Here is a 27,072-nt window from a genome sequence, read left to right on the forward strand (position 1 = left end):
CACACACACACATATATATATATATATATATATATATACATATATATATATTTGGTTTTTTTTTTTTTGAGAACTTACTATGTAGCAGGCATGATGAAATATTTTAAATAAAATACATTTTCTTGGAATTTGTGTTTTATAGTATGATACTGTAGAAGCACTAATCAAAGCATAATTTCTCATTTAATTTCTTTTTAAAAAAGTAAATTAATTATAATTTTAATTAAATATATTACTTCTTATGTTCATTACCTGAAGACTCAACTGTGTTCAGTCAGGTCGGCATTAATCTCAAAGCACTTAGGATTCCTGCTCCCTTGATATTTTGCCATTTAAGACAATATTTCTTTCCATTGTAATTTCCATTGAGAAAACTAACATAAGAATTCACCTATTAATATTGTTACAAACTTATGTTCCAATCTCACCTTGACTCTCCTTGTTGCTTGACAGCTATTATCCCCAACACAGCAATTATTTAATTATTTCCAACTTTTCCTGTTGTCCTAAAGCATGTAACCTACTTATCTCCTCTATTTTAGGTAAAGCCATTACGATGGAGCCATTGGATATGAACTGCCCCAACTTTCTTCCTCTCTTTCAAGTTTTTGTTGTATCTCCTTACCCATCTTCAGTTTTTCTTTCTTAGAAAATGAAGCACCTTCCTTTCAATGCTAACTGTTTGAGTTCTTCCTTTAACCTCACCTTTCTTGGTTTCTTAGCTTTCTCTCTCTTCTATCAACAAACATGTTTTCTTTTTTTAAAGATTTATTATTTATTTATTTATTTATTTATTTATTTATTTATTTGAGAGACAGAGAGAAAGAGAGAAAGAGAGAAAGGCAGAGACACAGGCAGAGGGAGAAGCAGGTTCCATGCAGGGAGCCTGATGTGGGACTTGATCCCCGGTCTCCAGGATCACGTCCTGGGCTGAAGGTGGTCCTAAACCGCTGAGTCACCCGGGCTGCCCAACAAACATGTTTAACATCAAAGAAAATATGTAGTTTCTTTCCTGTAATGCAATTTTTAAGAAAAGTAAATATTAGACATTTAAGATTTAGTAAAACAAACCAGTCATTGCTGTTTTCAAAATGCCAACCTAGCTCAGGATTCAAACTGTTTGTGCAGGCCCCTTAGCTGATCCTCTTCAGGATCACCCTCACCAAAATGTACTAAATGACTGTGTCTACATGTGCATCATCCAACATGGGTACAGGAGCAGCATAACCAAAGATATGGAGGCCTGGGGTTTGTAGTATGTTTGGGAACTACAAGAGATACAAGACACTGAAAATCTAGGCAAAGTCTAGATTTCTAGGGAAAACATGGTCTAGGCTAGCATGGTGTCACAGTTCATAGATGCCAGGCTGGTCACAGAACACGGCTGGCATACATAAATTGAAAAAAATGATTTTTTTCACCTATGTTTGTGTAATAGAATTATTTTTTAATTCCTTACTATTTTCTAAAGCAAAGTTCTTTGTTGAAGTCTTTCTCAATGACACATCTGGAATTAACTGACTCTTTTAGTACAAAGTCATTGTATTTTGAGAGATGATCTGTGATATTTATTTTGACCCGTTATGTCCTGCAACAATTGCTCCTGAGAATATTGACCACATCTAAAGTAAGTTATTGATAAGTGAAAAGAATGAATGAAAGAAATGCATATCAGCCATTTGGACTGTATTATATTACTGTTAAAACTTGTGATTCTTTATGCATTAAATATTTTGACATCTAAACAAAATGGTATTAAAACAACATATTTAGGGACTCCTGGGTGGCTCAGCAATTGAGCGTCTGCCGTTGGCTCAAGATGTAATCCCAGGGTCCAGGATCGAGTCCCGCATCAGGTTTTCTGTGGGGAGCCTGCTTCTCCCTCTGCCTATGTCTCTGCCTCTCTCTGTGTCTCTCATGAATAAATAAATAAAATCTAATTAATTAGTTAATCATAGTTAAATAATGGCAATGTATGTATGTACAATGTATATTCTTCAAATATAATAAATTTATACTATTTATGACAACATATAATATATTTTAGGATTTCAAACAAAGTTTCCTCTTTTAGTTTCTTTGTGACATGAATCAAAATACACCTGCAGCTTTCTATAGGCCTATCATAACTTCAAAGGTAGATCATCCTAGAAAGCACTGATTAATACTGTGCTAAATAAGAAAAATGAAAATTTGGGATAAAATGAAACTATACTATATAACTATAAAATTACACTGTAGTTCAGAACTGTCACTTCTGCACTGATTTTATCTGGTAGAGAACAACTAATTAAGTATAATGCTGTTTTCTATGAATCTTCTGTATTTTTTTACCAATATAATTGAAATTGTGAATATTTAAGCTACAGGAACTAGGTAGATTACATTCATTTATTTTTAATGACAGTATTCAGTTTTTAAATTTTACTTTGCCAACTCTGCTTTGTAATAAAACATAGCATTTTGTGAAATTCTTTAAAAACATTGTACACTTTTTAGTATTGTTAAAATGTCTAATTATTTTTTAGATGCTCAGCAATTCTCAGACAGTTCTGCTGCCAATAATAGCATTGAATCTTGCTGGTTCCCTGTGATATAACTACTTTAGATCTTTACATATTGTATGGAGCATCCAGCAAACAAAGTAAGGTACTTTCTTTTAAGTTTTAGATATTTTGAATGTTACACTAAATTAGCCAATTTCACAAACTGATGATTTTAGGTTTGCATTTGTATAGGTGCAAAACTTTAGATGATAATAAGTCATTAAGAATATACAAGGTAAGCTTCAAAGTAAATTTACATAACACAATTTAGAAATACAAAAATATATTTACAAAAGGAATGCAAATATATTTTCAGAAGGATACTTAGTTTCAATGTTCCAAAAGCTTACATTCTATAAGCATAAAAATATTATATATAAAATTAAGATCTTGAAAAATTAATTAAGTATACTTTAATAAGCTCCCTTAAGTATTTAAAGTGGTAAATATGCTCTCTTAACTGGTAAAAAATACACTCTCTTAGCATTAAATTTTTCTAAATTTAAAATAAGCCAAAAGCAAAAAGATTATTTGTAAAATAAATTATGCTATTATTTGGAAAGTTCATTAATAATTAAAACAATAATATCTAATCTTGATTGAGGGCCATCTTTATCAGAAGGAAATATTTTACACATGATTTAATAATCTACCTAGCATTCATAATGACCTCATGAGTTATTCTTATTCTTTTACAACAGTCAAGGGGAGTGAAAATACAGAAATGATTCGATTTACTTTCAATCACACTCCCAGAAATAGTGGGACTTGGTTTTGAATCCTGTGTTTAATTCCAAAGGACGTGATCTTAACTCTTATCCAATTTTATTGCTAGGAATACAGTAACAGTGGAAAAGCTAATGGTGAACTATAACTAAAAGTAGATTTGGAGATAAAATTATTTAATTGAAATTTACAAGTCACAATAGTGCTATCTATATGTACCTTTAAAGTCAAAGCATTTTTGTCGGTCTACTCTAAAGAACCAAATAATGTACTACCGTGACTTTTGGAGAACTTTCCTTGAGGCAACTCCAAGATTGCCTCAAGTGCAGAAACTGGGTGTTTTGCTCACCATTATCCAAGTCTGGCACAATGGGGATTCTCAACAAGGTGTGTTGAATGATTTCATGAATTAATACAGGAGAATTAATTTTGGGCAGTCTGCAATTTAAACATGAATTCATTTATTCATTCAAAATGTACGGACTACCTCTGTTTGACAGACATTAGGCTAAGCGTCAATAAACCAATAGAAGTAGTTAAGTAAAATATACCTTAGGCTCTCCAGGAGTTCACAGACTAGTCTTAGAGAGAAGTGAAAAAGTGCATGCAGTACAGTAAATGATACAACAGACCTACATTAATTACTTTATGGAAGATTAAGAAGAGGAGGATTTAACTCGAATTAAGGTTCAGGGATGACATTGAAGGAGGAGGTTGAAAGGGAATGTTAGCTTCCAAAATGCATTTACAAAAGAAAGCAAAGACATACATAAAGAGGCAGGAAGATCTAACTTAAATTAGGTTTGGGGTAATATTCAAGGACGGGTGATAAGGAAAAAGCTTCCAAAACGTGTTTATGAAATAAACCAAGCACACATAACTCGAAATGATCATACTTCTGGGTAGGTGACTGTGTCCAAGGACCTTGTGCCCTGCTCCATCTGCCCCATTCTCCTCATTCTCTGCAAAGGTCATTTCATCCATTTCCATAGCTTCCCCTCCTCTGTAAGCAGATTCCTCTCACATTTACATCTACCTGTCAGACCTCTCTCCTGAGAGCCAAACTTGTGTTTCTAACTGCTCTATTTAATTTGGCCAACACTGAAATACATATATTGGATTTTTTTAAAAGATTTTATTTATTTATTTATGAAAGACGGGGGGGGGGGGGCGGGGGAGGGACACAGGTAGAGGGAGAAGCAGGCTCCATGCAGGGAGACTGATGTGGGACTCGATCCCGGGACTCCAGGATCACACCCTGGGCCCAAGGCAGGCGCTAAACTGCTGAGCCACCCAGGGATCCCCAATATATTGTTTTTCAAAGCTGTTCCTCCTCCATTTCCCTCTCTCCCTCATTAGAAACTTTGGAGGTAATCTTGCCTTGTCCTCTTTTGTGTCCTATATTTGGCAAGTTAATAAAGTCTTTTAAATGTTATCTCTTAATAGCTTTTCCCTCATGCTTGACTTCTCTTGGCTCATCCTTGCCACCTCCAGTGTGGTCCACAGATCCCATCTCTACTGCTTCTGATGTTACAGCTGATGGTTATGGGGCCCTTACTAACTAACTGACACTGTGCTTGGTGCATGAAATGCTTATCTCAGGAACATCTTTCATGATTTCCCTACTTCCAAATGCTCTCCCCTTCAGACTACTTGAAAAACATAGCTATTTTAACGAGATATTAGTGAAATATATTTGTGGACCTCAGCCTGGGAAATTTAGAACCATTTATGCGTTCCTACCAGGAGGCCATTCTGTATTAGAGTATCAGTAATGCCTCTGTGATGAAGAGCAAAATATTCTTCCTTTCAATTTGCAAATCACTTCAGTATCTATTTGCTAATCATGGCTGTATGCCAGGCACTTTGCTTGGTGCTAGTGACTTAACAGTGAAAAGAAGGACTCGGTCCCTGTGCTCACAGAACATAAAGTCCACTGCATTTCCATTAAGCAGAAACCTCTGCAGGTGGAAGATTTATGATTTCCTACCCGAATCAACAAGGGCTATTCATTGATTCTCTTGGTTGGTCTCACTGATGTACAGAGCATTTTAAACCTAACACAAGTATGTAGTTAGGAGAGCTTTCCCCCTCAATTTCTCTTTTTGTCTTTCAGTGGAATTCCAAGATACAAGTTTATTGACAATTCAGTTACTATAAAAATGTCTTTCCAGTTAGGAGGATTTTGCATCAGTAAAGATAAAATGAGGAGGTGTAACCAAATGAAAGCCTTAAGTTAAAAAACCAAGGAGGCAGTAGTATAATGTTTTGAAGTGGTGGAGCAAATTTCTATATGTTTATAAATAAATAGATCACTGAGGTTGAAAATTATGTAGCTTGGAATACTTTTGCTAATATATTTAATCATCAACACTACAGGCAGCAGAAAATAGGGGAAAGAGCATGAAATTTTGGCTTCCACAATCTTGAATTCAGACAGAAACTTCATTATTTACTTTCTGCATTATTAACAACTACTTGAAAACTTTTTGTGAGCACCAGGTTTTTGTTAGAGTACCACTTTTTTGTTTTGTTTGTTTTCATCTGTAATACAGGGAAATCATAAAAATTCATCTGAATTTTTTCGAAAGCTACTGAATCGTTCTCTCTGCTCTAGTCCTACCACCAAGCCAAGTCACAGTACAATATTCTAACTAAGCAAATCCAAGCCTGTCAATCCTTGTTGAAAATCCTTAAATACCAAGTCCAAGATCCCAGAGGATGACATTCACATTTATCTTGAATTCTGGAGTTTGCACACTTCACTTTTAACCGTTTCTTATTTTCAGTTCATGTTCCAGTTATTCTAAGCTCCTCCTTTCCTACACACCAGCAAATACCTCTGAATCTGTTGGTCCACCTGTTTGAACCATTTCTTGTGTATCTCCACCACTCATAATCATGACTACACACTAGTGGATGCAGAGAAAAACCTCAATTCTCTCATTAAGCTGGGAACCCCAGCTAATACTGTTTGTCTATATTACCATGTAATCCCAGAGCCACAGGATCTGTCTTTTCTTTATAGCGCTAATTTGCCTTCATTTCTTTTCTTTTTTAATTTTTTAAACACATAAATGTGCCAAGAATTTGCTAGATACTTTCGATGCATTTCAAACTTATCAACAGTAATAAGTTATAATGTGCTCCAAGTAATAGAAGAACAACAGTGGACTCCTAGATATACTGAAAGGATAGAATATTTTTAAAAATCTGGTTCTTTGCTAAAAGGTCAGCATTACCTCACCTTCATGTGATAAAAGATATGGTGTCTCACCTAAATACCAGTAATACTGCTTTGGATGAAATTCTTCATACAATTGAGATTTTCAGCTTGCCTTTCAGTTTCTATATATTCCACGTGCTATTCCTGTCTGCTGAATGGAAAATATATTTATATTAATTAAATTTTAAATTTCTCCTGATAAAATATGAAAAATGCTAAGTCATAAGGAATACAAGATTATACAAGAATTATAAATCTCTATGAGATTATAAAGAAAAAAATGTCAGAGATTTTGTCTAGCTGCCATAACAATATATTTTAAGAATAATAAAATTAAGTTTTTCCTTGATTACTCATGTACCCATTACCTATTCTGAAGAATCCAACAGTAGTACACAAAAGCTTAGTCTTAAATGTACCTTTATATATCTTTAGATGTTTTCTTTAATAATATGTAGTTTGTCTTATCAGCTGCCAACATAGTTTCAAAAAAAAAAAAAAGAATTTGTTGCTGATGGTTTTAAATTTCCATACTTTAATCATTTACCTATCTAATGTATTTCCCCAGCTTATTAAACGGAGATAATGGCAGTATCCATGTGCTAGGGTCACAGATTGATGAAATGTTCTTGGGGATTAAAACCAAGCATGATAAGGGCTTCAGGAGTGGTACGGACAGGCAAAGGAGCAAAGGGAAGGCACTTAATACACCTGCAGAAATGAGGTGAATGAGTAAAGGCTTCATGGGGGAGGTACCATTTGAGATGAGTCTTCAAGTCAAAAAAAAAAAAAAAATTACCAGGCCCAGTTCAGTGAAGAGGCAAAGACAACAGACACGTACAGACAACATTCTGAGAAAGCAAAACAAGTAAAGCAGTGTGTCGCATGTGCTCCAGACCATGAAGAGCTTTCTGTGTCAAGCTTGAGATATGAACTTTATTATCCTTTAAGGACAGGGGAGACCTGAAGTATTATAAACATAAAAACTGTGATTATTATGTTGCCATATTTTGTTTTCTGGGGGGCCCCAGGAGGCAAGAGAGTCAGCCATTCATACACAGTCTTGGCAGTTAACATTATTAATTCTCAGATTAAATGGCAAAGAAATGTATTCTGAACAGAAATAACTCCTCTGTGGACTCAACAGATAAAGTTGCTCCCATCACAAATAAGTTCCTTTGGTTTGAGGCAGTAGTTTGCAACCTTTATTTTGTTCTTTGTTCTGCTAATACCATACTGTTTGTTATTTTTGTTCATAAAACTTGCATAGAGTGCCATTGAATAAGACTGGTAAATATAGAATAAAGAAACATTAAGATCCTCCGAGTGTATTCTTCTTCCCTACTGTCTCTAACAACTACTGACAAACTCTCATGAAACCTTAGGTCTGTGCAGATACAGTTTGAAAACCATGAGGTGAAGACAGTTAATCTTTAGGAAATGAGAGGTAGTGTGTTGGACATGAATTCTGGGGGGATTCACACATGAAGTCATGATTAGCCAATCTAGAGATTTAATAGAGCAGATAGATGGTTTTATTTGCGAATATCCAGCTAAACGTGAAATCACATTGGGGCATCATTTTTATGGACATAAAATTAAGGAGAATTCATACATGTAGTATACGTATATCCATATCACTTTGTTTTAAAGAAGACTGTCCATTTATAAACATTTGAGCTCCATAAATTGGCAGTCCTGATGCATAAAAACATTATAATCAAATTTTTTCTCTTATAGCATCATTTAATCTTAATTTCTGTCCATCAAAAGGTATTCTAAGCAACTCCATTCTAGAACTTGACTTTTGGTGATAAACAATTCACTTAACATCTAGTGCAAATTGAGTTTTGGCACCATCCAGGATCCAGGCACCTCTTAATTAAAAAAAAAAAAAAAAAGGCAGATACACATATATTCATAGTAATCTAGAAGTGAGATTTCACATATAAGGAGATTAATTTAAATTAAGTGTTAGATAGTCTATATGAAAACAGTATTTGCATGTATATGTACAAGTATGAATATATTTGGCTAAATTAAAATGCAAAGATAAAAAAAGTCTTGTAATTAAAATATCCTTTAGCTTATTTGTTGCCTTGTTACCTTTGAACCATCCAGGTCAAATACATTTTAAATCTTACTCTTAAAATTTGGCAATGTACAATTTCAGCAAAATGACAGGATAGTTTGAACATTTAATGAGAAGATGGAACTGAAACAATATTATTCATCCTAAGCTATCTAAAACGTTTTTGCATATGTTAACTCTTGCGCTAAAATAATTTTAAGTAAGCATTAAAATCTCAACTCCTTGACACAGAATCATTTCTGAAATGCATTGATGTCATTCCATAATAAGAACCACTTTTCAAAATTAAACTAATCATTTTCAAAGTTACGTTTTTTTTTTGAGAAATGTTGTTGCTTCTATAGCCTCTCATTTCTTATAACAGTATTTCAACCAAAGAAAATATATTGCCTTAAAATAGGTTAATACATATAAAGAATAAAAACAATCATGTTTAATTATGCCTTTTGAAAATAAAAGTAGGGTCAACTTTTATAAATCTTTGTCTTCATGCCTTAAAACCTATATTTTTTTTCTTCCTTCTCTTCTACCCAACACAAAAACAAACAATAACAACAAAAAGTTAAACACAGAAATTCCCTGTTATCATAAATGTCAAGATCAAAAATCACTTTATGAATTAAAAATGTGGAACAGAGTTCATATTTGTCAACATTTCTATTTTATCCAAATTCCTAGAGTTTTTACACAGACCGTTATAATATCAACAACAAAAAAATGAGTGTTTAAAAATCATTCCAGTGTGTTTTCAAAGAAAATCACCTGCCAAGAAAGGTGTCAGCAAGATCTTTACTGAGGAATTGTAGAAAGCCTATGTCATGACTGAGCATATGGAATTTACTGACCCTTAAACTTTAAGAGACTGAACTAGAATACTTAATGTCAAAAGCTGCCCCAAAGAGCCAGACTACAGGATATTGTAAAGGGTGTTTATATCTCAGTGTACGGAGAAGAAAAAAAAAAAAGTAATAATTCTGTAGACAGCCCCAGGGCACTTGCATTTTGAGTCACTGCCACAATAAGCAGATCGCCACTGGAAGTGAATATATTCTGTAACAGCACAGACTTGCACCATCACTAGACATCAGTGTAAAGCAAGAGAGGCAACAGGATTAAAAATAGAAGTATAAAAAAGGGAGAGAGATAGAGTAATTATTTTTGCTGCTTATAGTTTGCAAAGGTAAGAGGCGTTAATAAATAGGATGTGCATCTATTCAGAGCCCTCTTTTAAAATAATTCTATCTCGACTACATTAATCCTCTAGGTCTTTATATTTTTTTTCCAGAACATTACAACTATATACCTAAAATGATTAAATGCCAAGCTGTTTATTTTCCCATAAAGTAAAATACACAGACAGAAGAGGTTCATTTTCATTTTCCCTTTTCATGTAATGATGATATGACTAAATTACAAAGTAAACCTTAGTACTAGAAGATACAGTTTGAGGATAAAAATGAGGAAGAATCTGATTTAGTTTAGACTTAACCATTTTCTAGATTGATGACTGATTTATTCACAGGCAATTGAAATACAGTTTAGTAGGTAACAGCTTTGTAACTCTTATTCATATTTATATTATAAATCATTTTGACTTTCTGATAACACAGAAAATCTTCCATCTTAATGAGTTTCTACTTTATCTCAAATACTAAAGCATACTAAACGTGGTACTTAAACCTCTTATATTACTGTTGCTCATATATTGCACATGTAAAAAATTAAATAACAGAAATTTTGTTATGCTATGTATATAAAATATAAAATGTTTTTCTAAGCCCAGAGGAGACAGTGTTCAAAGTTCCATAATATGTCTCTTAGTTCTATTCCCTCTGTAATATATAAGAGAAGTTAACTCTGTAATGTTCACCATATGAGAGCCATAAATAACAATATCAGGAGACACATCTCATAAACCCTCAAGGATGATACAGTAGCAATTTTTAAAAACCCTGTGAAAAAATAAATAAATAAAAACCCTGTGAAAATTAAGTGTTCATTATTATTTTGCTTGAATTCACAGAGAATCCTAGTGCCATACTATTTCCATATTTAAAAAAAATAGATTACACTGACATGCACATTATCCACTTCTTACATCCTCTTTAACACTTTCACACTCTGCAGTTTTCCTTTGCTTTTATGCCCTTTTATTAAAAGTTTGACTATACATTAACTTCCTAAGTAGTGAAGCCATTTAAAACACACTTACTTGGAAAGTATAAAACCGGGTCCCATTAGGAGGATGCACTTTGGGGGAGCCAGAAACGGTGTTCATATCCGAGAAAATCATTTCTGATCACAGAGACAATATAATCCACAAGGAGCTACAGATGCAGAGCAGAGAGCTTAGCGTACAGATAAATCCGTGCATGCATTGAGGGAGGCTAGAGGGTAAAATGAAATCTGTCCCATCCTTCATAGATACACAGTGATAGCATTTTGAATCTTTCTCCTACGTTTGCAATCTAAGCTGAAAGGTTATCAGCCACCGACCTTTTGTGCAGCGAGTTCTTTAAAACATAAAATGGTTTTTTTGAAAAATTAAAACACAGAAGCGAAAAAGCAAGAAGCAACAATAAATGGAGCTTGTGCAGAATCTGGCAGTGCTGTGGACCTGCCCATCTGTTCTCAATGATAATCACCTCCCTCCACCACAGTCTAGCAGAGTGATTATGCTAAATATCCTGGTTAACCAATAACATACAGTTTCATTTCAGGGAAGCATGCACAGTGTAATTCAGAGGACCTCTTCTGACTAACCTGAAGCATGTTCATATGCTGTTTAAAGCCGTATTTAGGAACAAATTATTGTTCTATCACTCTCATTTCTGTATGTTTCTCTTTGTTACTCCCAGTCTATTCAGCAAGATTTTAGACTTTTGTACAGATCCTTTTCTTTCAACATGAAGAGTTCTTTTTAAATTTATAGATCAAAACATATTATAACCTGGCTAGAACATTAAGGCTCAAGGCATACGATTCAGTAAAGCCATACAATACTAGGAACATTATCAAATAAAATGCACAAAATATTTCTACTTTTCCAAACTCTTAAAGAACATCACAATATGGGCATAATCGAGACTCTCCTTCCCCCAGTTTAACTCAAAAATTCACTAAGTTTCACAATTAATGACTTAGGAAGCACAATACACTTGTTTTAAAAAGTCAAAACTTTATCTCTCGTATATAGAAAACAAATTTAAAAAAATCTTTTGTATACATGAAGATTTTTTTCACTCAATATCCAAAAACATTAACTGCAAAGATCTAGACTACACTGCAAATCATGTTCATTTTTTATGTCTTTTAACACAAATTATTCAGTCTGTAAAAAAGATCATATTCAGATGACTTTACACTTTTTAGAGGTAAAAATAAATGCTCCATTTACACATGGTTCAAAGGTGGAGACTTCAGGAGAACAGAGATGAGAATGAGCCAAAAGTGGTGTCTTTGTAAATGTACCTAAGATGGCAGTTATACATAATTAAGAACCAGGAACCACCTGCTTTGAACCTGAAGACTATAATAAAGAAAATGATTATGATGGGCTCTCAAAACTTAAATTATTATTCATTTATATCTTTTATTCTCCAATTATGATTCAAATTTACAATATCAATGAGGAAGAAGCAGAAAGAGGATTCTTAATTCCTTAGATAGTCCCACACTCTGGTAAATTCAGCAAGTAGGTAGTTATTTACCCAGCAAGCTGCTAAATAAACAAGAAGGTGATTTTTTTTAAGAAGATGATTTTTAAACAAATGTTTAACTTGAGAATAATTTTAAATTTATGGAAAAGTTGTAGAGATGGAACAGAGAATTCCCATATACCACTCACCCGATTTCCCTAATTGTTAACATCTTACATTACTACGGCATATTTTTCAAAACTAAATAACTGATATTGGCAAATTATCATCAAATAAACCCCAGGCTTCACTTGGATTTCACTAGTCTTTCTGTTAATGTCTCTTTTCTGTTCTAGGTTCCAATCCAGGGTATCACATTTATTTAGTTTCCATGTCTCCCCAGTTTCCTCTGGTCTGTGACACCTTCTCAACTTTTCCTTGTTTTTCATGATCTTTAGAAGACTAACAAGTACTGGCCAAGAATCCCACAGGCTATCGTGCTCTGATGCCTATATTAATTTTATTTGATGTTTCCCTCATGATTTGACTTGAGCTGTGGGCTTGTGGGAAGAATACCACAGAGGCAAAGTGTCCTTCTCATCATATACTATCAATGAAGTGAGCTCATCCCATCATTATGGGAGTCCATGATATCCACATGTATTCCTAGTGATATTAACCATGGCTTGGCAAGGTGGTATTTGCCAGATTTCTCTACTGTAAAGTTACTATTTTTCTCCTCTCCATACTCTACTCTTTGGAGTTGGCCACTACGTCTAGTATATCCTCAAAGAAGTGACAGAAAGTGGTGAAATTAACCTTTACTTCCTGAGGAGGGTGGTGTTTATACACATTAAACAGAATTCATCTATAGAGAAGATTTGCCTTGTGTATAATTATTTTTTCAAGCTTTTACTTGTATCAGTATGGATTCAGATATATTAATTTTATACTTGGGGTTATGATAAAAAATATAATTTTATTTTGATGTTCAAATGGTCCCAGCTTTGGCCACAGAGAGCTCCTTGAGGTTGGCTCCTATTTCCCTTTGATGTGCTCCCGTCCTTTTGTTTTTTGAGCACTCAAATGACTATTTTTAAAACATTTGGGGGGGATCCCTGGGTGGCTTAGTGGTTTAGCGCCTACCTTTGGCCCAGAGTGCGATCCTGGAGTCCCGGGATCGAGTCCCGCATCAGGCTCCCTGCATGAAGCCTGCTTTTCCCTCTGCCTGTGTCTCTGCCTCTCTCTCTCTCTCTCTAGGTCTATCATGAATAAATAAATAAAGTATAATTTTTTTTTCTCCTGCAGGAATTACCCTGTTGCTAAAACTATTAACTATATCTCTACCACTGCAATTTAAGTTGAAAAAAACATGTTTTCTTTTTTCATGATTATTTAAGCAGCCATAGTACTATATTTTTCAAAATAATCCTTTTTTCCCTTCTGGTTTTTTAACCACATGGGATTCGTTGATTCTCAAATAAGTATATAAGCATACTAGTTTTGGTAATCCGTGATCTATGTGAACAATTTTGATTCTTCATACTCAAGGATACATGTTGGGATATTTCGTCCTGTGAGTGGTACCATGTAAGTCGTGCTCCTAAAAAAGCTATTAGTGGAAATAAATCTCAAAAACAACTGTGAAGTTTCTTCAGAACCCAGGTTTTTAAGGATTTTTTTTTCCAAATAGATTATGGTTCAAAAAAAAATCTCCATGTGTTTTATGCTTATCTGTTAATTAGTTCTGATATAATATAGACCAGACGATTCACTAGATTTCTTATTAAAGGGGCCAATAAATCAAATATTTCTGGTGTAATATTATATATTCCTGATATAATCTCATATATTTGCTGAATTTGCATCAACCAACAAACTATTTTAGCAATTCTGAAACTTTCTGGCCAAGAAGAGTACAAGTTTTTCTTTTCCATAGTTTTTGTGTGGGGAGGGGAAAGAAGGCAGTATGAATTAATGTTGAAAGAAGCTGGAAGGATAAATAGTATTAACATATAACTATTTTAAATACAGTGCTTTACTCTAAATGTTGTGGAAATTATCAAAGCATACATTCCTTTCCAAACTTTTGTTTTCTAAGTGGGCTATTTATGATGACAGTAGATCATTGTTCTGAAGGTTTATTTGAAGACAACTCAACTTTCTTTCTCTGCCTGCTTAGCAAAAGTGAAAGTGGTGTCTATGTTTGAAAATTAAAAGGATGCAGAATCTCGCCCTGTCCATTGTGGTTGTAGAAGTCTGGTACTGTTTCCAGGCTCTAGAAGAATAATTATAAAAGATAGTCTCTGTCCTCATGGAACTTTAAATTTGGTGGGAAGGACATCAACTAGTAAGAGGTTATTAACTAGCAAGCAACTGAAATGCAGTTTAATAAGTGCTAATGACTGACTTCACGTAAAGGAGATTGAGTTTAATCTGAAAAGCACCTAATTCACAGGATATATCAAAGTGACCCTAGCAAGAGCAGGAGGTTAAAGACTTTCCAAAGCGAAGGGTCAATGCATGAAAAGATACAGGTTGTCACAGAATGTTTTGGGAAATATGGCTGAAAACATTTCAGGGCATATGAGGTAACTCCGTTAGATGTGTTTTTCATAATAAGCGTTTTCTCAAGTGAAATTAGTAAAGAGATTTAGTCTGGTTAACACCCTATTTCTATGAACTCAAGTAAAGTCAGAACATTCTTGTCTCAAAAATATATGAAATGTAGAGACATATTTTCATACTTTTGGTTAGTATATTTTGACATCTTTCTTAAGTTTTCCAAATAGCTTTCCAAGATTTTTTGGCTTGTCAAGAAACTTCATTCTTAGTTTGATTGAGTTTAATTTATAATAAGACTATTTTAAGTATTAACTTGAAAGTAAAAAGTATACAGTATAATATTACTATGTGAAACAAAATTTAATGTGCTTATGGCAGCAGACATTAGTTTCTGGGCAATGTCTACCAACCATATAAAAGATAAATAACACGTCCATTTTAATTACTACACACAGACGACCCCCCCAAAATCTCTCAAGATACATCTTTTCTCCAGAGAGGTAAATTAAGAATATTAACTCTAGAAAGTTTAATTTCAGCTATTTCAACCACTTGAATTTTTACAGAAAGAAATTGAAGATGAAAAAGTAAAAGGATAACTCAATTACACTTTCTTAAAAATGAGTAAAATAAAAGTCCTGAAGCCAGACGCTTGTTCTTAATAGACTTACGGAGAAGATTCCCAGAAGTCATCTAATATATCCTTCAGCCTCTGAGAATAATTACTCTTAAGCCTTCTGAAATGTATGTTATCAGCTTGGTTTTATAAAAAGTTCCAAAAAAAATATTTTAGAGCCTACTATGTCATATACTGCCAGGAAGATTCAGCTAACACATTTTTTATAGCCTTTCAATAGAACTTTTTAAATAAATAACTGTTAGATATATTCCGCTTCAAGACAACCAATTCAATACATCTTTTCTTTTGTTCATTTATGGGTATTGGATAAGTAGCTCAAAACTTTGTTAGAGTGATAAGAATTTGGAGAATTAAAGAAATACACTGAGAGGACTGTTCATTTGCTGTTAGTTCCTGATAAATGCTCAGAGGAAAAAATGCCATACTGGACAAAGAACAGGAAGAGCAAGAGAGAGGAAGAGAGAGGGAGGGAAGGAGAAAGGGAAGGAGTGAGGGAACAGAGGAGAAGGAGGAGGAGGACAAGAAGGAGAGATATCACTACAATTTACACCATCACACTATAGGATAACAAAGAATTTTCTAGCCAAGCATTCAGTTAGAAGTCATGCCAGATGGAGTGAAATTTGCAGTCCAGATGGGCAATACATCCTAGTGATCCATATGGATGGCATGTGGAAGCTAGTTAGGTACATATTGCCAGCTAGATTATCTATCTTATCTATCTACTAAATATATATTCATATTTATGCACCTCTAACTATATTTGCTTCGTTCTCTTCATGACTTCTATAAGATTCAGCAAAGATGACCCTATCTAGATAGCCAACACTCTAAGTTTACACCCTGCCTCTGAGTCTTCTTCTTGACAGTCACAGCTGGTTGTATACAAGTCTGTAGGGTTTGTACATTCACTCATTTATTCATTCATTTATTCAACAAGTTTTTATTGAGGAGCAATGCAGTGCCAGACACCTGTTATAGTTAGAATAGAAATGAAAGGCAGGTGAAGTGAGAGGAAACACTGCATTTGTAGCAAGCCAATGAGATACTCCATCCAACAGTATAATCAATTCTCACAGTGAGATCTTGCATTGGAGGATCCCAATTAAAAAACAACAACCAACAAAACTTCTATTTTTTTTTTTTTATTATTTATGATAGTCACAGAGAGAGAGAGAGAGAGAGGCAGAGACACAGGCAGAGGGAGAAGCAGGCTCCATGCACCGGGAGCCCGATGTGGGATTCGATCCCGGGTCTCCAGGATCGCGCCCCGGGCCAAAGGCAGGCGCCAAACCACTGCGCCACCCAGGGATCCCCCAACAAAACTTCTAAACCTCAGACTTTCTTCCAAGTTCAAGAGATTCATTTTAGCTACCTAACCATTCATTGAGAGTGTCTCAAATAAAGACAGTACTTAGAATCCTTTGTGATCCCTCAAGATTTGTAGTCACACAGGCTAAATACATTAATACAAATCAAGCATATTGAAATTCATCAGCTTCCACTTATAACAAGATGAAAATATTAAATTTGCCTTCAATCCACATCTTGATGATAATGTTTTTTAACATCATAAAATATTTATGTGTATGCATGTTTTGTGTGTGCATTATACATACATATGTATATATACATACATACACATATGTGCATATACATGCACAAGCATACCTACATATATATTGTCTTCAAAACTCAAATTAGAACATTTTAAAATGGTACCTTCTGTCCATACTCCTTCTTCTTCGCACTTTGGTTTCTCTTCGCTTGATTGACATTTTTTCACAAATATTTACATGTATTATAATAGCTCATAAACACCCTCATGCTTAAATCAAAAATACTATACTGTATGAAATTCAGGATTGAGTATTGCTTTGTTTTGGTCCTTCAACAGAAAAATACTGATTGATTGGAACTCTATAATTCTATGACACAATAATTTTACTATATTTCGTTAAGTTTATCTCACATCCTAAAATATACGTCACTAGCTTAGTTTTACAAAAATCACAGTAAAGTTCTATGACAGGATGTTATTCTTCATCTATCACTGTGAATACCAGATGCCTACATAGTTTTTTATAACACCTGAAGGGATTTCTGAGTTCTGACTTTTATAAACATAAATAGAGTGAGTTGAGAAATATTGGGTCCATTCTATGGCATAAGAACTACATATGGACTAAACTTGGATGTGCCCTTCATGTTCTTTTTTTACTTTTTTTAAAGATTTTATTTACTTATTCATGAAGGACACAGAGGAGAGAGACAGAGGCAGAGACATAGGCAGAGGAAGAAGCAGGCTCTATGCAGGGAGCCTGATGTGGGACTCAATCCTCGGTCTCCAGGATCGCGCCCTGGGCCTAAGACAGGCGCTAAAGCGCTGAGCCACCCAGGGATTCCCCCATGTTCTATTCTATAGTACGGTTCTGATATTAAGTTCACTTTTCCCTAGAAATTGGCAAAATTTTTAGTCATTTTTGGCCAAGATTGCTACTCTGGATAAATCTATATTTTCATACTTTATTTACTGTCCAGTTTCCATATATGTCCTCTGTTACTATACTATACACTATAATCATTGCATCAGGATACAAAAAATTCTTGGTCACTAATAAAGAATTTTGAATTTGTTTTTTATATCAGGAAACATAATTTCTAAAGTTTGAAATGAAATAAGATACCTTAGTATGCAAAAGTTGTCTTATATAGAACTTCTTGTCTATACTAATAAGAACCAACACAATGCACAGCATAGAGTATACATCCAATAAATATTTGGGAAATGCTTGAAACAAATCATCCTCTGGCTGTTTTGCTTCTCTCTTTTTATGGGTTGTATTTTAATGGTAGTTATCTCATTTGACTTTCTGACTAGCCCTGAGAACTAAAAAATGCTTATTTTTATTCCCAGATTCTTACAGTTAATTTGTGGTATATTTAATATTCAAAGTGTGGGCTGAAGGCACTGCTTCCTACATAATAATAGTCAATTCGTTGGCGAAGGATGCCTGGGTGGCTCAGTCAGTTAAGCATCTGACTCTTGATTTCGGTTCAGGTCATGAACTCAGGTTCGGGCGATTGAGTCGCACGTTGGGCTCCCTGCTCAGCGCAGAGTCTGCTGGTCCCTCTCCCCGTGCTCCTCCCCCTGTTCATGCTCTCACTCTCTCAAATAAAAAATAAATAAATAAATAAATAAATAAATAAATAAATAAATAAATAAGATTTTTAAAAAATTAGTCAAGTTGTTGGCAAATAAATGAGTAAAAAAAGAGAATGTACAACTCCAGATATTTTAACTACCAACCCATATTGTTTGTATTAAATAATCCTGCCTAGTAGTTTAGAAAACAGATTTTTAAAAATAGCAGTTTAGGCATCCCTGGGTGGCGCATGGGATCCCTGGGTGGCGCAGCAGTTTGGCACCTGCCTTTGGCCAGGGTGTGATCCTGGATCCGGGATCGAATCCCACGTCGGGCTCCCAGTGCATGGAGACTGCTTCTCCCTCTGCCTATGTCTCTGCCTCTCTCTCTCTCTCTCTCTGTGACTATCTTAAATAAATAAAAATTAAAAATAAAAATAGCAGTTTCAAAAATATACTTTAAAAATATAAAATAGATTGGAAAATAACTTTGCAAACTTACATGTATCCACTCACTCAAATGTACATACAGATAAACTCATCTCCATCACCCATTCAGAGAGTATTGGGGGAAAATCACATTAAAGACAAAGAAGAAAGGTATGTTTTTAGCAGGCCGAGCAGATATCCTAATGCTCTTCTTATAGTTCACTTCATGTTAAATACTTTGTTTACACCATCTCAGAAGATATAGGTTTAACTGATAGGGTAAGAGGAAGAGAAGAGTCATGATAGTGACCAATTCTATGCAAAGGCTTTTAGGAAAAGGTTAACATAGCTATCTTGGAATAATAGAACATTTAAAAAATGTTAATTTATATGGATGGACACTCCGCTCACAATCCCAAATTTAAGATTAGAAAGATTACAAAATTACAGAAACAAAGGCAATATTAGTCAAAACTGAGTAGTAGACTGAAGCAATCTTCAGACTATCATTTCTTAATCTTTAAGCTCTCTATTACCTCAGTTGCCATGGTAGCAAGCACTTTATTTTCTCCTTAATTTTACTTTTTCCAAGAATTGCATTTGAAAGACAAAGCCAATCACTATCCTGTTTTATTTTCATTAAAAGCAAGAATAATAGCTCAATAGTTGCCATTTATTGAATAATATTACAGGGAAGCCAGACTTGGTTTTTATAAAACCCTCTGAAGGAGGTATTTATTCCTCAGTTATATATAAGGAAACAAAGTCTTAGAGAAATAGAAGTTGTCCAAGATCACACTTAGACAATTAGGAAAGTCCCATCATTTGAAACCAGGTCTAGCTGATGACAAAACCACAGAAGCAGGTTTGGGAAAAATTCAGTTGCTCAATTTTGCACATGTTGAGTTTGAAGTTTCTATTAGTCATCTAAATAGAGATGTCACGTTGGCAGTTGAATATACAAATCTGGAGACCACATTAGCATGCAGACAGAAAACCAAAAAACTGGAATGAAGTCATCAGGAAGTAAATGCAAATAGACAAGAGCAGTGGCCCAAACCCAAGCCCTAGGGCACTCCAACAATAAGAGTCCTGAGCCAACAGAGGAGAATGAGTAGGAACAAATCAATGAAGTGGGGTACAGGGAGACGAAGAGAGGGATGTATCCTAGAAGTCCAGAGATTAACATGAATCAAGTAGGCAAGAGTGATCATCTCTGTCAAATGCTGCTGCGAGAGCAATTAAGACAAGGAACACTGGCCACTAGATTTAGCACTGTGGAGGCTGGCGTTAGCAGGTGGTTGGGAGAAAAGCCTCTTCTTTGGCTCTGGCTATGGATTCATTCAACATAAAAACAATCTCCTCCAACTTTACTGAGGTGGCTGACACATCTATGACCAAATTCTCCTCTGAAGTGGAATTCAGTGGCTGACACAGCCTCAGCTTTCTTGTTGGCACCAGGGCTTGGTCTGGAGGTGTAGCTGTCAGCTTCCCCTTGCGTGAGTCTTGCCCGTTGCTCTCCCTCTGGACTTTTGGGCTGTGGCCTGCCAGTATCAGGATGGTGTGGTGCAGAGTGGCAGGCCCAGTCCCAGGTGGCATGTGGAGGTCATCGCAGAGACACTGCAGACCTTTCCCAGCAGAAATGTTTCTAGGCAAATTGTTCCTTTATATAGCTTCATGATTTGAGAGACTGTGTGACCCTCATGATGTGAAGATTGGGCACATTCTTGTCTTCCAGCTCAGGGTTTTTAGGCATGTGGACGTCCCTCTCAGCCACCATCGTTCCCTCCTTGAAAAGGAGTTCATACATGGCAATACGGTTCTTTTTGGGCATCAACACCTTGGTGGCTGCTACGTCCCCAGGGCCGGGGCTGGAAAGAAAGGGGCATGCATGGCACTCGAAAAGCCTCACTGATATAAATTTAAAATGAAATGGGAGGAGAGGAATTGAAGACAGTGTGTTTATACCATACTTTTAAAGCATATTTTTGTAAAAGGAACCAAATAAATGGGACACTAGCTGACAAAGGAAGGAAGGAGAGAAATTACAAAAAGTTGTGCTTACGGGAAAGGGTCCAGGATAAGGTAAAAAATTATGAGGTGGGATAGAAAGGGATGAATTTCTGAAGCAGTGTCCTTCAGTCTGTGACAGGAGATAGAATCTATGCAAGAAAGACTGACTTCAGAGGGAAGATAAAAGGTGGGAAGACAGAGCATGTGGGTTCCCTGGCTGGTAATTATAGTGCGGGGAGTTTGTGTAAGTGCTCAGGAACTTAGGAAGCTGAGACATTCACTGACAGTCAGGTTAGGGAAGGGAGTATTGAATGTTTGAAGTGAGAGAATGGTAAGAAAGTGTCATGTAAATGAGAGAGAGAGAGAATATTAAAATATGCCTGTATTAAAGAACACAGCTTAGATATACAAACAAATCCATTGATTTTCACTCCCTCAATTAAGGGCTGTGGCTATGAATGGGTGTGTTGCTAGAAGCTAGTTTTTTCCAGCAAGGCAGAAAGCACTTTAGACTGCATGCTCTGGGGAGGAGGCCATTCCACAGACTGATAACAGAAGGGCCAAAGGGGATGAGTCACTCATGCCCAGTTCAGTCTATGAGACTCATCTATCAGGGAAGCCATTTCTTCCTGGAGGAGTACAAATTAGGCCAGAAATACTACTCTAATGGGAGTCCTGCCACCTGGAGTGGAAGAGAAGGTGTTCCCCAGAACATGACTTCCCTTTCTCCCATTCACATGTTCTCTTATTCTCACCACATTTTTTCTTAGACATCATGAAAATAAATATCACTGGACCAAGGTTTGTCCCAATCTATCAGCCAATTCCTATTTTCAGTCTCTCCAAACCTAACCAAGAATCCACAGTCTACTGTATCTTTCATTCTCTTGCCAATACCTTCAGCCTATTTTCTTAAGATACTTTTGTTTGACCCACTCAGTAAATAGTTGTCTTAATCCGATTCCCCAGCTTCTCTGAGCCGATGTGTGTTGTTGGAGCACATCAGACCATCGATGTGCCGACAAGCTCGCCATCCTCAACCTCAACTGGTACTGCCTGGGCCCCACCACCCCAGCAGTCCAATAAACCTTTCTCCAGTCTGGCAAGGCCTCTCTTCACTGCTTCCTCACTTATTCGCTGTGGAGTCACAGCTGGTTGCTTCAAACTGAAATTCTTTGCCTTACAATCTCACATGTATTTGTCCCTCTCCTCTCTTTTTCTCTCATCTCAAAGTCTGAGACTGATGCTTCCACTTGAATTTTGTCTCAAGGAGAAAGGGAGGCTTCCTGGCAACTTTAAGTCTAGGAGGATGTTCTTAGGCATCATTAGCAGTGTCTTGCAATCTCTTTTCTGAGAGACAGTCTCTTTTGTGGGTTTTCCATAATTCTCCCCATATATAGCACCCATATAGTTACTGGCTTCTCCAAACTTAGGTTGCTATAGACTATCTTCTAACATCACTTAAAATCCTAGATGATTAGAGATATAGAAGGCACTAGTGATCATTCAGTACAGTGGAATATTCTTAGTACCCTCTATGGTGCTTTAAAAAATACCAATGTTTGGGCCTCACCACTAGTGATTTTTGATTTAATTAGTTTAAGGATGCCAAAACAGTATTTTTCTAAATCTCCCCAGGACTTTTTTTTTTTTTCAGTGTGCAAACAGGATTAAGGGATAGCTGATGTAGTGAATTCTTTTTTTTTTTTTTTTTTTTATAGTCCAACTGAACATAAGAAAGATAAAAATGTCCTGCTTTTCTTGGTCATGCCATGAATCATTCTGAGCTAACTAGGACAGAGCTTCCCAGCAAGTGTGTTGCAAATAGATTACAGGTGTACTGAAGCAGCAGTCTCTCAGCTTCAGGGTGACTCGTTACATCCTGGGACTCCCAGAGCTCCCACAATACTCAATACTAGGCCTGGGCACCCTGCTCCATCTACACTAATATAATGTAAAAATATGATCTCCTATTTGTGCTATAATGTGAATGAGATCGAGAAGCACTGATGTGGTATATGCTTATCCTCAAAGCCATTGGCTAATATTTCTTCTTTGAGAAGTCCATCTTTTCACCTTTTCTCCACTAAATTCCATTTTTATTTTTTATTTATTTATTTATTTATTTATTTATTTATTTATTTATTTATGATAGTCACAGAGAGAGAGAGAGAGAGGCAGAGACACAGGCAGAGGGAGAAGCAGGCTCCATGCACCGGGAGCCCGATGTGGGATTCAATCCCGGGTCTCCAGGATCACGCCCTGGGCCAAAGGCAGGCGCCAAACTGCTGCGCCACCCAGGGATCCCTAAATTCCATTTTTAATGTTTCTTCTCTTGTCTAAGACCAGGTCATGTGACCAGTTGTGTGTTATCAGTATATCCTTCAGTCCAATAACTACATAAGGAATGAAAAGTTTAAACGCCACTTAGGGAAATAACCTCAGCAGAAATTCTTTCTAAATGAATGTGAATAAAAAATAAATAAATAAATAAAAATAAATGAATGTGAATATTAGTGAATTATTAAAAGTTGTTATTATGTCCTGGAACACAACCTCCTAAGTGGAACTGTAGATATCTAAATGACTACGGTCAAGTCGCAGTTTTTCAGCTTGTTGATTACAAGGCCAAGGAGACACAGAATTAAGAGTTTATTATGTCATGATAAATTATGAGCAAGCATTAATTTCTTCAATTTATCTGCCTCATGCTTGACATTAACCATACATAAATAAATGAAAGGAACATAAATATTAACATTTCATAACAAAGACAGAAATTCTTATTATAAATGCTTTGCTTTAATATAAAAAGGACCATAACCAGTAACATGACTATGGTGCCTTGGACAACATTATACACATTAGCAGCCCCAGTCATGCAAAATAAATATTAATTGGATTGAATTGATTAGAAGCAAGGAATTGAATAATTTTTTGAATTTTGATTGTATTATTATTCAAGCACCAACTCAGTACATGGGATTGAGCATCAAACAGATCCAAGCTCAAATCTCCATGCTTCTTCTTTCTTGTTGAATAAAGCTTTGACTTAGCTTCTCTGGGCCTCAGTTTTCTGAGAAGAGGGGATTAAAATAGGTTTTAACTCATTGGGGTTTTGTAAAAATTAAGTGAAAATGTATTTAAAGCACTTACTGTCATTATCACCTTCTCAGTACTCAGAATCCAAACCTATTTTCCAAATTTCTTTATTCTACCCATAGATTGTGCTGCATCTATTCTTTGCCCAATTATTTTCTGCTGCCTGAAATTTTCTTTTTACTCATACTCAAGATCCAACTCCAGTGCCCCTCACCTATGAAGTCTTACCAGTCCAGAATCCTTCTATCCTCATAAATTAGTCTGTCCTTCGTTGTGGCCCTTACTAAGGTCAGCAATAGGTGAGTTATTAGCATATTGGTGTGCTTGTCCACACACTTGGAACTGCTGGAGAGTGTGGACTATTCTCCACACAGCAGCCTATTGGTATTTATAAATATGTGAATCAGGCCATTCCATTCTTTTGCTCTCCACCCTCCAGAAGCTTCCTATCACACTTTGAAGAAAATACAAAGTCTCTTCTGTGACTTATAAAGCCATACGATTATTGATCCTGGCATTCTCTCCTCATGCCATACAGCACTATATACTGTTCACTGCCACACGATCTCCTTGAAGTTTCCAAAATAAATGCCAATTAATACCATGAAGATCTACTGAGTACAAGCTATGAGTTGAATGCTATTCTAGGCATTTAGGATACACTAGTGAACACAAGAGACAGAACTCTTCTCTGCAGAGCTTTAACTGCAGTGAGAGAAAGAAACCACCAACACAATAAGTAAATTATATTGTATGTCAGAAGGGGATAAGTGCAATGGAAAGAAGTAGAGCAGTAGGGGTGGGACAGGAACTAGAGCAAGGGAAGAAGGATTAGATAGCTGTGACTTCAAATCCCATATTAAGCATGTTGTCTTCTTGGTATTGGCAACTGCTATTTCTTTTGCCTGGCTTTCTCCCCAGCCCACCCAATATTCAAATGGTTTCCTCCATCCATTACTTAAGGGTTTGCTTAAATGTTAGCACTTAAGAAAGTCCTTATCTACAGAGAAGGTAAAAAGTATGACTGGCTCTTACACTGCAACTCTATTCCCTTAGTCAGCTTTATTTTCTCCATTGCCCTATTTGTGAAAAATCATACTTATCCATTTTATATGAGAATATTTTTTTTGTTTTATTAACTCTTACATTCATTCCCAGTGCTTAAGGGGTCAGTGCAGTAGATTTGTAAACTGAGGTTAATCATGCATATTAGATATATAACTTTTTAACCTAAGTGGTCACAGAAGTTATAAAAGCAGTTCACAAAAAAATAAAAAATAAAAAAAATAAAAATAAAATAAAAGCAGTTCACCCAAGGGATGCCTGGGCTAAGCATCTGCCTTCAGCTCAGATCATGATTCCACGCTGAGTCCTGCACTGAGCTGCTTGCTCCCCACCCCCAACCAGCACCTGGAGCCCCATCAAGCCCCACCCACCTTGAGCCTGGCCTGGAGCCCCCTCCCCAAAATCTGTCTATCTGCTCAAGTGAGGTCTGAGAGTCTGCACCTCTTCTGCCCCTCCCCCTTTTCTCTCTCCCTCTCTCAAATAAATATATAAAATCTAAAAAAAAAAAAAAAAAAAAAAAAAGCAGTTCACCCTAATGCCACAACAAACAATAATCAGTTGTTTTTTTTTTCTCACCCTTTGATTTTCTACCTGGATATGGCCTGATTTGTAGATATTTATATATTTCTTAATATATATGCCACATTTATATATATACATACATATGCATATGTGTACATACATATGGCATATATATATGTGTATATATATATACACATATATGCATTGAACAGTGAATGGAACTAGTTAATATCTCTGATATATATACTTCAAGATATTTTAAAAATCTGTTATTTCCTTTTTGAGAATGTCATAAAAGTTTCTATTACAAGAAATTTGAGTATGATCTTCATTACTTTTGCAATTCAAATGTTAAAATGTTTTTCTGGCAACTTTAGTGTTTCTACCAAAGGAATAACAGGTAAATGCATGGTGAGATCCATATTATTTTAAAAGATTTCATTTATTTATTCATGAGAGACAAAGAGAGAGAGACAGATATACAGGTAGAGGGAGAAGCAGACCCCCCTGCAAGAGGCCCAATCTGGGACTCGATCCTGGACCCCAGGATCATGCCTTGAGCCAAAGGCAGACACTCAGCCGCTGAGCCACTCAGGCATCCCGGTGAGATCCATATTTTAATTAAGTACTCATTAAAGCTTAATATTCACAATACAAAGTATAATTTTCATTATGACAATGAACAAAATAAAATAAACCATTTAAAAAGAAAACTGGTAAAGATAACTTCATTAGAGAAATGGAAAAAGAAAAACTTTATTGAAAGAGGATAAAGCAGAAACATATCAAAGATTAAATATCTCACAACTAAATCTATAACTTATATATCAAAGAAAAAGATTATGAGAGCTCTAAACAATAAGTTTATATGGTTCAAATTTTTCCTCTTGATCCAAAATGGAGCAGTAATGGGTCTCAACTACTGATTAGTTTTTATGATCCATAAGTTTTATTAATGTCACCAACTTTTGTACTTTGATAATTAGGCTATAACTAAAATCTAGAACTATAAAGATATAAACAAATGCCCAAAATTTCACATGAGAGCAAGAAAGATATAATCTGAGGCAGAGAATGGCCAATAAGCTTTATGAACTATTTTGCCTATTATTGATTTTAAACTGTTTTCTGTTTGGTGATGTAATGCTTTTTAGTCTCCAAAAATTATTCATAAAAGGCTGCATCCATGAGAGTGTAGGGAAGGAAGATGATGGGGATGCTTCCATGCATGAGTTAAGCAGGTTTAAGCAAGCAGAGGGCAGATTCTGGTAGGAGTGGAAACAAGAGTATGTAATGGAGCCCAGGGCATGAATCAGAAGCAACAAGTCTGTTGCAAAATGGTAGGCAAATTTAAAATCTCCTT

At 35.6% G+C, this 27,072-nt stretch overlaps 1 protein-coding gene and 1 pseudogene across 1 annotated transcript in view; both read right to left on the reverse strand.

Moving 5' to 3' along the window:
• PPFIA2 (PTPRF interacting protein alpha 2) overlaps positions 1-27,072 on the reverse strand; it is a 473,118-nt gene that overhangs the window by 307,301 nt on the left and 138,745 nt on the right.
• LOC112654268 (40S ribosomal protein S10-like) lies at positions 19,550-24,182 on the reverse strand (annotated as a pseudogene).

This window comes from Canis lupus, chromosome 15, assembly GCF_003254725.2.
Source record: "Canis lupus dingo isolate Sandy chromosome 15, ASM325472v2, whole genome shotgun sequence".
NCBI classification, from domain to species: Eukaryota; Metazoa; Chordata; class Mammalia; order Carnivora; family Canidae; genus Canis; species Canis lupus.